Consider the following 19,031-nt stretch of genomic DNA (forward strand, 5'->3'; position numbering starts at 1 on the left):
AAGTCTTGCTCACCCAAATTAAGTGCTGCAAAAAATGTATAAAAGTCTGTTAACCATTACATCTGGAACAAATCACTTGACTAAATCATTTCATTCATTAACAATATTTCTTAGTGAAATACCTGTGTGAACTTTTGTGGTTGCTGCAAGCATTAACTGTGTTTACCAGACCACACACTGCATTTTTTTTTTTTTTTAACTTGTGCCTCGGTGAATATATACAGTGATATTATTAACAAACTGTGATCAACTAACTGTGCTGTGCAAACTGTGATTTGTGATATGAGGAGTTTTATTACAATATTGTCATGGAAATTGACACCGAATGTGTTGTGTAAACAGCAGAATTAAGAACCTGGTCATCCTCCTAATTAATCAATGTGAATTTAATAAATGTGCGAAATAAGTGAATCTAAAAACAATCAGTGGTGTGTCTATTACTGTTTAACATCGTTCAATACCCACAAAGGATTTTCAGCTTCAAATTGATGAACTAGAGAAACCACTAAGAAGATGAGGCTCAAACAAGGTTAGTACCAACACAATCTCCCCAACAGGTCAATTCCAGTTAGGCAGAACAATACTGCTGCAGACAGGATTAGTACTGCATTGCCTGGAGGTAATTGCAGCATGTGTTTCTACCATTAGCAATCCTTAAAGTGGCTCACATAGTCTGTAACAGATTGACAGAGACCTGGCCAATGATTCCTTTGCCTCAAATCATGGAAGTACTTCAGGAGAGCTGGCCATAGATGAGGTGCAAAAGCAACCACATCCACCCCATGGGATCATAGTTTCTCTTACAAAATTTTCTGTTTATTACTTCAAATTTCCCTTTGGTCAGTTCCTCCTCCTTGAAGGATTTTATTGTTTCAGCAGAGCTGTATCTTCCCTCTGTTGAGCAGTGGGGATGAAATTAGAAGTTGACTAATGGAGACTTAGGAAGCAGCTGTCATCTTTGGGAAAAAGTTCGAGCCAATAGGAGGGCAACAAGAATGATGTCATCTCAAATTGGGTAGCAGTCAATGAGGAGTCAGCTGGGCATTCAGATGTAGTAGATGCAATTGGTTGTGACAATGCAGAAAATGTCCTTCTGTGACATGTCAGCAACAACAGTGGCCTGTTTGAAAGACACCATAGGATAAAGTGTTTCTATTTTCAAGTGTTATTTACTATTTTGTAAAAATGAGTGACAGGAATGCGAAAGACAGTGTGTTTGATGTTGAGAGACAGGCAGTAGAAATTAAAAGTGAAGCTTGGAAATATAGCAGTTTTAAATCAGAGTAGACTCAGCTCTGAGGAAGTAAATGACAGCCAGGGGATTGATGAAATATAAAATACTGTACTGCGATATAGTGGGTACAGAAGATAGTTCTGAAAAGAGGGGAGGAATTAACGTTAAACATAAATTTTATGAGGAAAATCAAACAGTACAATTAGCAAGATATTTAAGACACGGATGAGGAAATAATGACAGTTATGTGTGGCTGTTGAAAGCATTATGCAGAATGAATGAAACAATGGTTAATGACATTGACAGCAAACTTAAAAGAGACATTAGTAATTTAAATACAAAAATGGACAAAAATAATAGAGACCTTAAACAAGACTTTAAAAATTTTTACAAAATGATAGAGCAACTGAAAGCCTGTCTTGAAAATAAGTTATAAAAGATGACTAAAGAAATCAATGTAAAAATAAATATTGTTAGTAAAGAATGTGAAGATAGAAAAGATGAAATTGAAAACAATACTAATAAGGCAATGGAAGTTTCTGTTAATTCTTGTCAGCCTAAGATGAAAGAAGTAGGTCTAACTTGTTCAAATGATGTCAATGAAAAGATTTTCACTGCAAAACACACATGTTGCTGAGGTTCAGAATCTGAGGGCATTTAAAGAGACTCTTCATATAAAATTTAATGCACATGATGTTGAGACACAATGTTTGCCATTAATGAATGATATTCTTGAGAATGTAGATAACAGTCTAACTGCATGCAAGGTAGAAGAAGAATGTAAGTCATTGGTAACACAGGCTTGCATTTTTTTAGCTGTATCAAGTTTTCAAAGTTTTGATGATGGATTGCTATGTATGTTTGTGCATTGAATTAAAAAACGACTTTAGTTTTTTCCCATAATATCAGAATTTTTTGTGAATCGCTATTTGTCAGAATTTGGTGTATTTCGGAAAAAAAATCACAAATATAAGACATACAGACAGATTTAAATACATAGGAAATGTTCCCATCTGTCAGTTTATGATGAAAATGAATCATTGACAACATAAACTGACAGATGGTAGCACTTTTGTCATTAAATGTTTGTACATCTCAACTGTCAGTGTTGGCACAACCATTTGTATGTGTCCTCCACAATCACAATTGTTTGTGTTCAAGGATATACACTTTTGTTACATTTGTGGTGAGTTAATACTGTCACCGCAAAAAAAAGATATATCACATCATTCATGCAGCAAGTGTACCATGTGTATTTCAGTATAAAAGTAGGAGATCAAGACAAAAATTGGGCACCCCATTATGTTTGCTACACATGTGTTGGGGGACTGGGATGGTCATCAAAGGGTGAACAACATGCTTTCAGATTTGGCATTCTAATGGTCTTTCGAGAGCCACAAAATCATAGTGATGATTGTTACATTTGCTCAACCAGTGTCCCTGGGTTCACGTAAAGAATAAAAAGAACACTATCTATCCAGATCTGCCACTGACTTTACAGTCTGTCCCTCACGATTCAGACACAAAAGTGTCTATACAAACAGAACATTTAGCTGGATCAGATGGTTCAGAATTTGAATCAAGTGAAGACATTTAAGGTATCAAAGAGGAGTATGAACCTGGCAATCTGCATCACAACCATATACACAAACTGAAATGAACAATTTCATTCGTGGCTTACATCCAACCAAAGATGCTTCAGTATTGCTTGGTTCATGTCTTAAAGATAAGAATTTGCTCACAGCTGGCACTTCATTTTCTTGGTTCAGGTACATACAAAAAATTTTATTGTAAACTTTTCAAAAGAAGGAGTCTTAATATTCTGCAATTATGTGTGTGGACTTTTTAAGACATTAAACATTCCATTTAAAAGTACTGATTGGAGACTATTCAACATTTTGTCAAAACCAAGCCTTAAAAGTTGTCCTGCTTCACAGTGGAAACAGGTATGTCTCAACACCCACAGGGCATTCAGAACACTTAAAAGAAGAGTATGAAAATGTACAATTTCTTCTCCAGAAAACTAAGTATGATGATTATAAGCAGCTCATGTGTAGTGATCTCAAATTAGTACTGATGATCCTTGGATAGGAAGGTGGGTAAACAAAGTTTCCTTGTTTCTTATGTGAGAGGGATAGCACAGACGGGGAAACCATAGGAAACAGAAAGATTGATCACAACATGCTTTATTGGAACCTAAAGTAAAAAATGTGCTTCAAAAACCTCTCATCAGTCAACATTAGATCTCTTTCCACCTCTACATATTAAATTACGCTTGATGAAGCAGTCTGCAAAAGCCTTGCCAAAAGATGGTAAATGTTCCCAGTACATTTGTAACAAACTGCCGGTCTTATCAACTGTAAAACTAAAAGAGGTTGTCTTTACAGATCCATGCACTGGAAAACTTTGCAAAGAAAGAAATGGAAGCTACTGAAAAAGAAGCCTAGGTCACCTTTAAAGGCACAGTAAGCAAGTTTTTGAGCAACAAGAATGATCCGAATTTCATGTTTATCATTGAGGTTATGCTGCAGAAGCATCAAAATTTATGCTGTTCCATGAATCTGAAGGTTCATTTCCTACATTCATTCATTCCCTATTTTCACATTTTCACTACTTTCCTCAGAATTTGCATGCTGTTGGTTGAGAGATTCCTTCAGAACATCAAAGAAATAGATAAGCATTACCAAGGAAGATGCAGCTGTACAATGATGGTGGACTATTGCTAGATGTTACATTGAGATGATCCCAGAAAGCAGATGCACAGAAAACCCTCAAACAGTGCATGGCTGGTTCAAAGAGACGTTGACACAATGACTAAAATTGTGTTTTTTTTGTTTTCTGTATTATATTATATTATTGTCTATCATATGCAGCAAAGTAATATGTTTTATATTAATCAGACCTATTTCCCTCTGTCATTAAGTCTTGTATTTGTGATTTTTTTGACATATACTACAATTGGCAAATCATAATTTGCAAACCATTCTGACATGATGGAACAGAATTAAGGTCATTTTTGGGTTCAGTGCACCAAGATACAGAGGAATCAATCATAAAAAGATACAAAAGAGAACAATTGCAGGCTAGTGCACTTAGCAATTAGGTAAATAAAGAGAAATGAGTAAAGGCTAATGTAAATAATGCTGAAGTGGAATGTGGGCAGGTAAAGAAGGAGACAGTTGCTACAGTAAGCGAATCTGTTGTTAAATTACCAGCAACACATACGACCAGAATTTTTTTTAAATTTGGGAACAAAGTAAGTACATTGTAGAAAGTGGTTTTGAGGTAAATGTGCAAAAGGTATCTTTCACTGTAGATGTTGTGTACAATGTAGTTTATTTGAAAACTGTGGTATGTTTGAAGATATTGTGGTGCATTGCATGCAAATGTTTGAAAATTAAATGTGGAATTTCACCCTATGTTGCAAAACTAGATAGAAGGGCAGGGGGGTCAATTTAATTGTTAATCCATGAACAGATATGGGGTTCACTACTCTTTAGTGAACACACTATGTGTCGAGTAGTGCCTTCCCCAGTTGAGTATGTCCATACTTCCTTTATTGGTACACTGCTTCTCACATCTTTCCTGTTGGATTCTGTCCAAATATGGTTATTTGTCTCTTGCATTTAGGGTTCCGTTCCCAAATCTAAGGCTCAAACTGCTTCTGTCTTCTCTAATGTTTCTGGTCTCTCCTCTGACATGTTTTAGTCACTAGTTATCTGGGTAGCCTGTTGCATTGTACTAGGCTGTGAAAGTAGTATACCTGGTGAGATAATCATTTTATTCTTCATACATCCTCTATCATGCCATCACTGTCAGTGCACATTGTAGGTCATTTTGTATTAAATGCACTACTACTCGGCTTCAGAAAAACTACACACAGGACCGTGCCAGTGTGTTCCTCAAAGGGGGAGAGGCACAAGTGAGTTACTGTGAATGGAAAATTTAATTTTTGGTAAAGCTTATTTCCATATGCGTAAAAACCATGCTCATATAATGAAAGATAGGAGAGAGTATAGGAGATATTATTTTTATTCTGTACCACTTACAGAATGCAAAAAAAAAAACAATTATTTTTTGCTGAATTTAATTGAAGAGTACATAAATGTGTGTTATTTCAATAATTATTCAAATATTGTGTATTGGTGTATATTATTACTATATGAGATGATGGAAGCAAATGATTTTTTCAGCTAGAAATGTTATGAAAGAATATCTTGTCTATACCTGGATTTAGTAATGCTGAAAAATTTGTGTAAATAACTACAGGATTGATTCTAGCTAAATGGTTTGTAAAGTTAAGTATGCTATGAGCAATTGATACAGCAACAATCCTCAAGGAACAACGAATGCAGTTCCATTTGTGTAAATGTTTGAGGCTGAATTTAAAGTCATTGGTTTAAATCAAAGTAAAAATAAATCAGTTTGCTATAGTAATGTTTCAGTTTCATAAAAACATCATCAGATTGCACTTCAGACTAAGGTAAAGAGAACTAACGATATTTAAGTACTATTGCTTAGAGCGAGGTTTAATAAAAAGACATAATTGTCATGGAGTAGCCCTTCGGGCTGGTGTCTAGAGAAATATGTTATCTGAAGTAAAGTAAAGCTTTGAATCAGTAATCTTTTGTCTTTTATGTGAAGGAAGAGTGAAGTTTCTTTGTTTTGTTGATGTGGAGCGACATGGAGTGGGGTGTTTTTCTGCGCAGTCATCAGCACCCATACAAAGTCCCAGTTTTTTTCACAGTCCAATGTAGCCACTGTCACAAATATTGATGATGATGATGATGAGGATGAAATGATGAGGACAACACAAACACCCAATTACCGGGCAGAGATAATCCCAAACCCAGATGGAAATCGAACTCAGGACCCTGTGATCTGGAGGCAGCAATGCTAGCCACTAGACCATGAGCTGTGGACAAAATAATGATTGAATATATGTACTCATTATGGTAATGAAGTAGTAATGAGGATGAAAAGTGCTGAGGAACAAAGAACACAGTTCCATTTGTGTACATGTATAGGTATCAGTGGAGGGGGAGTGTTCATTGGGGTTGATGAAAATCTTATCTCTACTGAGATCGAAACTGAGTGTGAAATGGTCATCTGGTCACGTAAAACAAGTCTAGGTGCAACTAAATTTTTACTAGCTACCGAAAACTGCTGTAACAGTTCAAGAGTCATTCAAAGACAGTCTACAGCCAATAGTGCATAAACGCCTAGATTGTGCAATACTAGTTAGAGGTGACTTTAGCTTACTGAGTATAGACTGGGGCATCTAAGGATTCATTGCAGGGGCTACAGACAGTCTTGTGGAGTGCTCTTGAAGAGTTTTCCAAAACTGTCTTGTGTAGCTAGTTTGGCAGTCACAAAGAATGGAAATATTTTAGAGCTTGTAGCTACAAACAGGCCAGATGTTATCTATGGCATCAGTACAGACATGGAGATTAGTGATTATGATGTCACCATAGCAGTTATGGTTACAAAAGTTAATACATTGGCCAAGAAGGCTGGGAGAGTATTTCTGCTAGAAACAAAATAAGCATTTGTTAGCATCTCATATAGACAATGAACTGACATCATTTTAGTTGCAATAAGGTGGACACAGAAGAACTATGGGCAAAGTTTAAACAGATGGTAAATCATGCTATGAACTATCACGTGCCTAGTAAATGGATTAAGGAAGGAAACGGCCCACCATGGTTTAACAACAAAATTCAGAAAACGCTGAGGCTGTAAAGGCTTTTCACTATCAGTTCAAAAGAGAATGCATAAATGACAACAGACAAAGGTTAGTAGTGTGTCGTGTGTCTGTAAAAAGATCTATGCGTGAAACACACAACAACTACCACTGTCACACCTTAGCAAAAGAAGTGGCCAACAACATGAGAAAATTCTGGTCCTATGCAAAATCACTAAGAAAGACGAAAGACCAAGTTTTAAATTTCGCATTTAAGAAACCATTCACGCCAAAGAATGTAAAAACATGGCATCATCTGACAACCACACAGAGTCCTGTGTGGATGACGTAATAATAAGCATCCTTGGCGTAGAGAAACAACTGAAACAGTTTTAAACAAGTAAGTCACCATGTATGGGTGGAAACTCAATTTGGTTTTACAAAGAGTACTCTAAGGCATTGGACCCTTACTTCTATTGCATTTATCATGAATCTCATGCCCAGTGCAAAGTCCCAAGTGACCGAAGAAAAGTGCAGGTGACTCCCATACATAAGAAGGCTATTAAAAACAGATCCACACAATTACAGACCAATATCCTTAACATTGGTTTATTGCAGAATTCTTGAACATATTCTGACTTTGAATATAGTAAATGTCCTATAGACCAAAAAACTTATGCCCACAAATCAGCACAGTTTTAGAAAGCATTACTCGTGCGAAACTCAGCTTGCCCTATTCTCACATGATACACTGTGAATTATGGATGCAGGGCAACAGGCAGATTCCATATTTCTAGATTTCTGAAAAGCATTTGACACTGTGCTCCAATAAAGACCGTTAACAAAGTTACAGGAGTATGGAATAGGTTCCCAGATATGTGAGTGGCTAGAAGGCTTCTTAAGTAACAGAACCCAGTATGTTGTCTTCGATGGCGGATGTTCATCAGAGACAAGAGTATAGTTGGGATGTTCGGGGGAAGAGACCAAACAGCGAGGTCATCGGTCTCATCGGATTAGGAAAGGATGGGGAAGGAAGTTGGCCGTGCCCTTTCAAAGGAATCATCCTGGCATTTGCCTGGAGCGATTTAGGGAAATCACAGAAAACCTAAATCAGGATGGCTGGACGTAGGATTTAACTGTCATCACAGACAAGGGTATAATCAAGAGTACCCCAGGGAAGTGTGACAGGACTGCTATTATTTCTATATACATAAATGATCTGGTGGACAGGGTGGTCAGCAATCTGTGGTTGTTTACTGCTGATGCTGTAGTGTATGAGAAGGATGGAAGATGAGTGATGGTAGGAGAATACAAGATGACGAAGAGACACTTTCCAGTTGGTGTGATGAATGGCAGCTAGATCTAAACGTAAAAAAATATAAGTCATTGTGGATGAGCAGGAAAAAAAAAAAAACCTCGTAATGTTCGGATACAGCATTAATAGTGTCATGCTTGACACAGTCATGTCATTTAAATATCTGGGGATAACACTGCAAAGCAATATGAAATGAAACGAGCATATGAGGACTGTGGTATGGAAGGTGAATCATTGACTTCGATTTATTGAGAGCATTTTAGGAAAGGGTGGTTCATCTGTAAAGGAGACTGCTTATAGGGCACTAGTGCGATCTATTCTCCAGTAGTACTGGTCAAGTGTTTGGGATCCGCACCACATCACATTAAAGGAAGATATAGGTGGGCTGCTTGATTTGTCACCAGTGGTTCAAACATCATGCAAGTTTTACAAAGATGCTTTGGGAACTCGAATATGACTCCCTGGAGGGAAAGTGATGTGCTTTTTGAGGAACACTACTGATAAAACTTAGAGAGCGGCATTTGAAGCTTTTGCACAAGGACCATGAACATAAGACACAAGAAATTAGGGCTCCTATGGAGGCATACAGACAGTCATTTTTCCTTCACTCTATCTGTGAGTGGAAGAGAAAAGGAAATAACTAGTAGTTGTACATGGTACCCTCCATCATGCATCATATGGCAGTTTGCAGACTATGTACATGAATGTAGATGTTGATTATTATGTGAAGCAGTGAAGATTAAGGATTCTGTCTTTTCAGCACTTCTTCAGTCAACAGATCTATAAGGGAAGAATTTAATAAGAATGTACCGGTATACGTGAAAAAATGATGGCATCTAACTATGTGATGGCAAATATGCTTTTTATTGTGGTGAGACACCTACAAAATCTGAGGCAATAGTTGAGTAATATACGTAATTCATGGCACTGTGAATAGTAAGTTGAAAGAAATCCTAGCCTATTTAACAGCTGATCAAATATGTATTACTGCACATTCTATTTTCATAAAAATACACTGTCTAATCACAGTAATGTGACTACTAGTAAAAACATGAATAACCACATTTGCAGTGCGGATCACTGTGAAACTTGCAAGATGTGAGTCAGTGAGGTGCTGAAAGGTATCGACAGAGGCGTGGAGCCGTGCCAACTTGAGTGCCACAGCCAACTGCACTAAGTTTCGGAGGTGAAACACAGATTCTTGATTGGGTTTAAACCCGCAGAGTTTGGTGGCCACGGGAGTATGGTAAACTTACCCTGGTACTCTTTTCATCCATGCACATACACTGTGAGCTGTGTGACATATTGCATTGTCCTGCTGGTAGATGCCATCATGCTGAGGAAAAACAAACTGCATGCTGGGGTGGTTACGGCCCTCAAGTATAGATGCATACTTCTGTTGATCCACTACACTTTCCAGAAGAATGAGATCACCTAGGGAATGCCATAGAAAATTTCTCAGACCATAAGACTCCTTCCTCTGCCCTGGACCCTTCTGACAATTGCTGCCACCTTGTCTGTCTTCAGATGTTCCAAACAAGTGGAGTATAAAACGTGACTCATTTGAGAAGGGTACCTGTCACCACTCAGTGGACATCCAGTTGCAGGATTGGTGCACAAATTCCAGCCTTCATCACCAATGAACAGCTGTCGGCACAGAAACGTCAAACAGGTGCCTGCTGCATAGGCCCATACACAGAATATTCATTGAGGAGACACTATTGGTAGCCCCGGGTTCATCTAGGTGGTCAACTGCTCAATAGTTGCACATCTATTTGCCAGTACATATCTCCGCAGCTGTTGTTCAAGCCTGTCATCTATGAACCTTGGTGCACCACAATTACCGCAGCGCGAGTTTTGGATGGCGTCATTTTGCCATGCATAGTACCTTTTAACCTTGGCGGCATGCAAACATTTTACAAACTAAGCAGTTTTGCAAATGCTTCCACCCTTGGCCCAAAAGTTTGGGACGTCAAATAAATTGCTCAATGTACACATTACAATAACGACTGCACTGCTGTCTGAATCCCAGACTCATTTTACATACCCTCCACTGCTAGTGCTGCCACCTGCTGCCTGCAGCTGGTTATCGCACTTTGACATCGAACACAAGCAGTGGTCTCATTAATGTGACTGGACCGTGTATAATGCTTAACTAATTCATGAAGTAAAAACCTGGGACACTTGTTTTTATTTAAGTGATGTAAAATAATGATGCCTTCAAAGAAAATGAATTAAATGTAGTATTCTAACAGGAATAAACATCAGGGAAGGCATAATTTTTGAAGTAATTAAGTAAAGATTGAGAATTTTAGTAATTTTTATTTTACTTCAAGAGAAATGGGTAACTGAGAACAGCTTCCATGAATTAATTCATAATTGTTTAAAAAATGTGTTATACCTGTAATCCATTATTTTTTCCCAGGAAATTAAACTGGTGTCTTTCAGGCTTATAAACAAATTTTGTTATTTGTCTAATATAGAATATTTTGTGTATTTTTTCATGTATATGAACACAGAGTACTGTTAGAACCACAGATACTGACAAAAGTGAAAACTGTCTGGAAGATACACCCACAACATACACCATTGGAGGCTGGGGGTCGGGCATTCAGTTTCTACAGTGTCTAATACAAGATTTCTCCCCTGTCCCCCCAAAATTATTGTGCCATGGGCGGTGGGGGGTAAGGGGGGGGTATGGGTGAAGACCCAGACCCTCTGACTGGTTTTGGGAAGGGAGGGTATTCAGCAGTGTCAATCGTGATGTCACTGGAGGTGTAGATGCTGTAGAGTACCCCTAATCACTGCAGATGCAGAAGGTAGTGCCTGGGCATCTGTGGGAAGCCATCGACAATTACCAATGGTACTAGCCCTGGGGCCTTGTGGTCACCGGAAGGGGGAGAAAGTGGATGCAGATTGCCACCTGTGCTCCAGACCAGAACTGGCTGTGGTGGCAGCACTTTACCTAACACACATAACGAATGCCATACTAAAACACCAACACTTCCCCGCCTTTTGGAAAACGGCCAAGGTCCTGATGTTCAGGAAGCCGGGGAAAGAGCAAAATTACTGACCCATCAGCCTTCTGAGCTCCCTCAGTAAGATTGTTGAGAAGGTGATTCTCAAACGCATCACTACGCACTGCATAACAAATGACATCCTGAGACCGGAGCAATTCGGCTTCAGGAATCACCACTCCACAACACAACAACTCTTACGGGTTGTTGAACATATAACACATGGCTTCAACATAAACAAAGCTACAGGGGCAGTGTTCCTGGACATCAAAAAGGCTTTCGACCGTCTATGGCACAATGGCCTCATTCGCAAACTCAGCAACGCGGGATTCCCCGACAGGCTGGTGCGTCTAATACACTCATACCTCACAGACAGGAGTTTCAACACTGACGTGCAGGGAAAACACTCAACACGACAGCCACACACAGCACAACGATGGCAATCTACGCGGATGACACAGCCATCCTCGCGCAAGATTGGAAACCATCAAACATTACGTCACGCCTACAGACTGCACTCAGAGTGGCTGAGCCTTGGTTGGAGAAATGGCGTGTTAGAGTAAACATCGACAAGTGCGAAGCCGTTCTGTTCACTAGAAGACTGAAGCAATTGCGCAAACACCGATACTGCAGACCAATAACTCTACATGCACGCCCATTACATTTCCGTGAGAAAGTTAAATACTTCGGCGTCTGGCTGGACCGGAAATTACTCTGGGGGGACCACATACAACACATGACCAACCGAGCTAGCGCGAGGGTCAAACAGCTCTACCCTATGCTCAACAGGTGTAGCACACTGAACAGAAGGGTGTCGAGGTCCATGTACATGACACTTATCCGACCCCCGATGACGTACACAGCTCCTGTCTGGGGATACGCTGCGCCTACACGCCTGCACCGTCTGCAGCTCATACAAAACAAAGCACTCAAAATCATAAGCAATGCTCCATGATACACACGCATCGCGGACCTTCACCGGGAATACCGACTTGAGACTCTCACGGAGGTAATCCACAAACTCACCACAAGACTATACAGAAACTCCAGACATTTGCAGAACCCGTTTATTCTGTATCTGGGGAACTACGACCACAACCATAGATGGAAACATAAAAGACCAAAAGACATACTTGTAAGGACCTAACATCTATGGCCAAGCATACGCAAACATAACGGTACAGGTGAGCCCCTGTTAATCAGATGCCATTACTGGATATCCAGCTGGAATACAGTGCCGAGTAACTGGCACCACGCAGGGAAGCCATACCATACACTGCATGCAGACAAGCTCCACACATCCCCCACACAGTGAGATGAGCTATGGCGATCTCCCACTACTGTATAACGATCTTGATTGTTCCAGGAATGTAGCGGCTGCAGCAACTGGGATACATCACCATCGCTTGCCACAGTAATGATGCATGATACCCATACTAACAAATCCAACCTTGCATGAACTATCGCAGCTAGTAAGCCACTACTGTTCTTACTACCCATCCCACTGTCACAGAGGTTTTTTTCCCACGGCACGAACCTTGGCACTTTTTTCCCTCTGCTCTTCAAATCGCTACCCTCACTTGCGTTTCGTCCACTATCTATCACCTGATGGACCGTGTTAATGAGTAGTCTTACCTAGACGCACGGATAACATCACAGCCCAGCATCCGGTGATCCACTTACTAGATAACTAACATGTTTACGGAGGTGACAGTAGAACTTTTGGTTTGGTCACCACATTGGTGCGGGCGTGGAGGGGCCCCATCTCTATTTTGCCGGTGTCCAAGCCACAGTACTCCTGTAGAGGCAGACCCACACAGCTGTGCCAGGTGCGTAATGCTGGGACAGCCAGGAGTGGGTTGCGGGAGGGGCCGCCATCAGAAAATGAAGCAGGGTTCACAGTTGCCGCCAATCGAGCACCTCAGCAGGATTATGACATGCAATAGATACTCAGAAACAACAGTGTCTGTAGCAAAGGCACATCACCCATCGTGCTGAAGCAGGTTACCTATCATATGTTCAAAGGTGGCTGGAGCATTATATAGTGCAAACGGCATAATTTTAAACTCATAGAGGCTGTCAGCAGTTATGAAGGTAGTGTTTTCCCATCTTTTCCCAGTCAGCTTTGTCAACCTTGATTTGCCAATAACCTCTCTCCATGTCCTTCATATATATGAATGCTGGTTAATTGGTGTATAGTCCTGTGTCGATACGGTTGTCGATATGGTGTTCCACCATGTGCCTCTTAGTATGTCTTATCTTCACTTCTGATTTCAGAGCATCCAAAAATTAAAGCAGGATGGCTATCACTTGCCAACATTGTTCTTGGTGAGGCCAGATCCTACTGGCAGTTCAGTAGTAGCATCCTCTCCTGCATTTTCTGTAGTGGAGGTGCAGCATGGTTCTTCGTTGTTGACACTAAACAGCCCTTCCCATTCTGGTTCGGCTGTTCCTATGCACATACCTTTAGGGATGAGTTATGGTTGCTCATAATAGTTCTACTTGACCACTTACTATACTCACATAAATTTCTTTCGTGAGCTAGGTAGCTTTTTGTGATTGACAAAAGCTTCACAACCTAACTGAGTCTCTCAAATGAAGACTGGAATTGTCTTAGTGATGAACAAGACATTACAATCTTTTTAACGGCAACAACCACCCAGAGCAGTCTTGGTTATGTGTGCTTGCTGGAATGTCTTTATCAACTTTTCACAGTCTCTCACTGCTTATGACAGCTGCAAGAATCCCATCCAAGAATTACATCATAGCTACAGTCTCTTAAAATGACGAATTTGAAGGGCTGTGTTCTGTGGTTGGTAGTTAGTCTTGCAATACTTGCTCTTGTTGGCTGAATGTATTTCTCATTTCCAATCTTCAGCACAATCACTCTCATATCACGAAGCTGTCTTCTTTAGCTGATGGCAATACGTATATGACATTATTAAAAAAAGCCCCTGAGTTGACTAACATCTAGACTGTATGGCAGTCAATGAGATTTACTGTCATCTCGGTAATTGTTGTACATGGAGGATTTTCATGTGTGGCAGCCTTACCTCCACTGATGGTCACCTGGCTTAGTTTCCCTGAATTTGGTGATTCAGCAAGCAGCTGTTAACTCTGCACAGCAACAAGGAACAGCTATGGCATGTTGGGGAGTGACTTTGTCCATGGTGAAGTGATGTTCTTTGGTCCACAGTTTAGCTATAATCATCTGCAGCTGACTGGTGTGAACAGGACTGTTGTTGATGGTTGACATCTCTTGGCATAATAGTCATTGAACAGTTATCTTCTTTCTCTGCTGTAACACACAATGTATTCACAGTGTAACTAGATTGGTGTGTTGTCCTCCGTTCCCAAATGCCTGTTCTTCTGCCAGAGTTTTTACGTGGCAAAGGGGTTGGTTGTACCTGCATTGGTTACATGCTGGGTTGTCATTTGGTGGTGGTAATGTACATCCATGGTCAGCGTGACGGATTGTCAATCCTCTGGGCCCGGGTTCGAATCCCGGCTGGGTTGGGGAATTTTCTCCACCCACGGACTGGGTATTGTGCTGTCCTCATCATCATCCTATCATCCTCATTGACTGCAGGTCGCCGAAGTGGCATCAACTTGAAAGACAGGCACCCAGCGAACAGCCTACCAGACCTGGGGGGGGGGGGGGGGGGGGGGGGGGAAGGGATAGCCGTACGATTAAATAAAAAAAAAATTTACATCCGAGTTGGTAAGTCCATTATTCATGCTGCATTCAACTGATGGTGAAGATCAGTGCCAACATTCTTCAACATTCCCTGTTACCTCCTTACACACAAGGTCAATGTTCATGAGCACTATATCTTGGGTATTCAGTTCGACAGTTCTGGCTGCCATAAAATGCTGTATCTCTTCTCTTACAACTTGGTGTATGAGAGAAGTGAGGTCACGGTGGTCATCCATACCTGGCATAGAGACCACGAGTCGAACATACCTCTTTTGTCTGATTTCTTTCTGTTGCATGCCTTCAATGTACTGGCACCACTTGATGAATTCTTCTGTTGCTGTGAGATTCTTTACCAAAACAGTTTGGTTCATGTCTTCTGTGACTCTTTTATTAAAATGTAAGATCTTGTCGGCTCTTGTCATATTCAGATTAGCAATGTAACAAATGGCCAAAACCTTCTGTAAGAATGACTGTTGTTTCAGCATGATGTTGGGCCCTATTCTTTAATGGTTCTTCTGCTAAGCAGACTTGCTGTTGTTTTTCACCAAAGGTTTTCTTCAGTTTGGCCTGGAATTTATACCAGCATTTGAGTTTCTTTCTGTTTCTTTGTCTCGATCAAATTCTTTCAGCCATTTTGTCAAGTCTTGACCAGTATCTCTGGATAACTCTGATTGATGCCTGATGTACAGCTAACTTACAGCTGGCTTGGAATCTATTGGTCTCATGAATATATAGACCCCATGGGAATGATGTGCTGTTTCTATTCTAATTCCTGCCCACGAATGCAACAGCTCTTACATTGCCTAATTGGAGCCACAGTGATATAGGTGTTCTGAAGTACCTGGTGTTTATACCAAAGAACGTTACACCATAACCACACTGAAGTCCAGATACGAAAGCTGAGTCATCACTGAAATACAACATTTGGCACTGAAAGCATGTTGATTAAGAACACCAACATTCAGTCACAGCAGAACCGAATTTCTGGATGGACAGTGGAGGTATTTCTACAAACATTGAATATTCTGAAATGCTGGTATTTATACAAACAACAAATATTCCAGAATGTACAAGCATTTCAAACATATTTCAAGAACCTTCCAGAAATGAAAAATACTAAATAACAAACAATTGCTGTGCACTGGGGGTTGAACTGAAGACCAGCAGCATGCCACACAGCGATGCTGATTACTACACCTAACACCATATTTCATGCACCACAGCTCAGGGCAACATTACAAAAAAGTAGTTAATTCCTACCTTGTGATAATTTTAATCCTGTGTTTCCCCAAGTCCACTGTGTTCTTTTCCTTTATATCAGCCACTGATGCTAATGTGCTGCACCCACAACTTGGTCAACCTGTAATACACATAATTCCTAATCAGCAAAGGTAAAAAATCTGAATATCGTCAAACAACAAAGAAGAGATCTCAGACAGTTATTTGATAATAGTTGTGTGGTAACTTTTCTACATGGATTCACAACTAAACACAAAGAAGTACATTTTGTACACATTACAGAAAGTCTCATTTCAAAGTAGGTCATGGTCATCATCCACAACTGCCAAATTCAGCAATCAAACACTTAAAGTAATGGAAACCAGTATATGTTGTCCGCAATGGTGCATGTTCATCAGAGACAAGGGTGTCATCTGGAAAGACCTAGGGAAGTGTGATAGGACCACTATTATTTTCCATATACATAAATGATCTAGCAGACAAGGTGGGGAGCAATCTGCAATTGTTTAATGATGATGCAATGGTTTATGGGAAGATGTCATTTTTGAATGACTGTATGATGATACAAGATGACAGAAAAAATTTCTGGTGGGTGTAATGAATGGCAGCTAGCTCTAAATGTAGAAAAATGTAAGTTAATGTGGATGAGTATAAAAACAAACTCATAATGTTCAGAAACAGCATTAGTAGTGTCCCGCTTCACACAGTCACATCGTTTAAATACTGGGGTGTAATGTTGCAAAGCAATGTGGAATGGAAAGAGCATCTGAGGATTGTGGTAGGAAAGGTAAATGGTCAACTTCTGTTTACTGGGAGAATTTTAGGAAAGTGTAGTTCACCCATAGGGAAGACTAGTATGACCTATTCTTGAGTACTGCTCAGGTGTTTGGGATCCACACCATGAGAGATTAAAGGAAGACATCGAAGCAATTCAAAGTCGTGCTGCTAGGCTTGTCACCAGTAGGTTCAAACAACACGCAAGGGTTATGGAAATGCGCTGGGAACTCAAATGAGGATCCCTTGTTGGAAGGCGATGTTCTTTTCATGGAACAATATTGAGAAAATTTGGAGATACAGAATTTAAGCTGACTGCAAAACAATCCTACTCCCACCAACATATATTTCGCATAAGGAATATGAAGATAAGATACTAAAAATTAGAGCTCATAGGGAGGCATATAAACAGTCATTTCTCCCTCATTCTATTTGTGCGTTGAACAGGAAAGGATAGGGCTAGTAGTGATACAGAGTACCCTCTACCACACACCATATGATGGTTTCTGGAGTATGTATGTACACGTAGATCAAAGAATTTGTAACTTATCCAGTTTGTTTAAAGCGGCAGCAGCACCAGCATGTCCCCCATGACATTGCAGTTTAAGAATTAAAACATAAGCCATACACACACATGCAATTTCACACTTAAAGGTCCAGTCTAACAAGTATGTGATAGATAGTTGACTGTAGGTTTATCATAGGAACCATCCCCACATTCACCTGAAGCTACTTATGGAGGCCATGACCTAAATGAAGATGGCTGGAATGGATTGAGCCTCCAGCTTCTGAATGCCAGGAAAGTCAGTTTAAAACAGTGAAACTCATCTGAGTTATCCCTAGTGCACAATACTGTTTTGTGTAAACATTCTTCCAAAGAAGTTATTTTATTATGTAAAAAAGTATTGGTACCCTGTTCATTCACTTCTCAACACTCATCACTCCACATACTACACACACTCTACACAAATTAGTTCATAATGTAAAAATTTAGTGCTACACTGTTCATCAGCTTTGCTCACTCCAGTAAATTGTCTACATCTGATTGATGATACTAATAATAATCCTAATGACAATAATAATAATAATAATAATTCCCGTGGAGGCCCGGGAAAAGAATAGGCCTCCGGTATGTTCTGCCAGTTGTAAAAGGCGACGAAAAGAACAAACCACTAATAGGGCTAACCCCCCTTTTAGTGTGATTAGTTGGTTCAGGACAGAACTAAAGAAGCCTCGGACAAGCGCCGTCATGGTCGGGGACGACGATTGAACCCTATGCCCGTCCACAATGGTAACGACACTGCTAGCCAACTGGAAAATGATCCAAATCCTAATAGAGGTGTTTTGCAGGATATGCTTCCTGCAACCACCCTAGAAGGAAAACAAAGACAGAGGATGAGACGGTCAGATGAAGTTAATCGACACCTCATGTTCTGTTATTACCAAGCAACAAACCTAGGAGCCAGCACAACTGGATACAGATCACAAGTATACACAACATTTATTACCAGATACCCAAAATTAAAATTTTTAACAGAACAACGACTAGCTGATCAGATCCGTGTAATAATCAAAATTAACAGGATACCCCAGTCAGAATTAGAAAACATCAAACAACAAGTACAACAAATACTGGAACAAAATAATGTGCAATCAGAAGAAGAAGAAAATACAGTAATGGACTCAAACATCCCAGAGCAAACAAACAAAGAACAACACGCATCAATTAAACAGTCAGAGGAAAACAAAATCTTAAGACAGCCACCAGAACACGCAAAAATAGAACACGAAGTGACACACATGTTAGATATAGAAGAGAAATTTCAGCTGACATATATAGAATACAAAGACACAAATACAGACATTGGACCATTCTTGCATAGACCACCAAATAACCCACAAGTCGAAACAACAATAAAAACTATCAACACAATCATACACAACAAAATAAATGAAAACACAACTATGGAAGAGTTACAACTACTGGTTTATATAGGAGCACTCACTACACTAAATATACACGCTAGGCAGAGATCAGAACCAACCAACACACAGAAGAAACCCTCAAAACC

General features: G+C 40.0%; 1 protein-coding gene across 3 annotated transcripts in view; it reads right to left on the reverse strand.

Moving 5' to 3' along the window:
* LOC124555217 (tRNA:m(4)X modification enzyme TRM13 homolog) overlaps nucleotides 1-19,031 on the reverse strand; it is a 158,502-nt gene that overhangs the window by 96,682 nt on the left and 42,789 nt on the right. For 2 of the 3 annotated variants that reach the window (XM_047129068.1, XM_047129069.1), the window contains one exon: nucleotides 16,207-16,306. The exons of the other annotated variant lie outside the window; for it this stretch is intronic. The gene's annotated coding sequence lies outside the window, so the exon portion shown is untranslated. The remainder of the gene's footprint in view (nucleotides 1-16,206; nucleotides 16,307-19,031) is intronic. 3 annotated transcript variants of the gene reach the window in all.

The sequence above is a fragment of the Schistocerca americana genome, chromosome X, assembly GCF_021461395.2.
Source record: "Schistocerca americana isolate TAMUIC-IGC-003095 chromosome X, iqSchAmer2.1, whole genome shotgun sequence".
In the NCBI taxonomy this organism is placed as follows: Eukaryota; Metazoa; Arthropoda; class Insecta; order Orthoptera; family Acrididae; genus Schistocerca; species Schistocerca americana.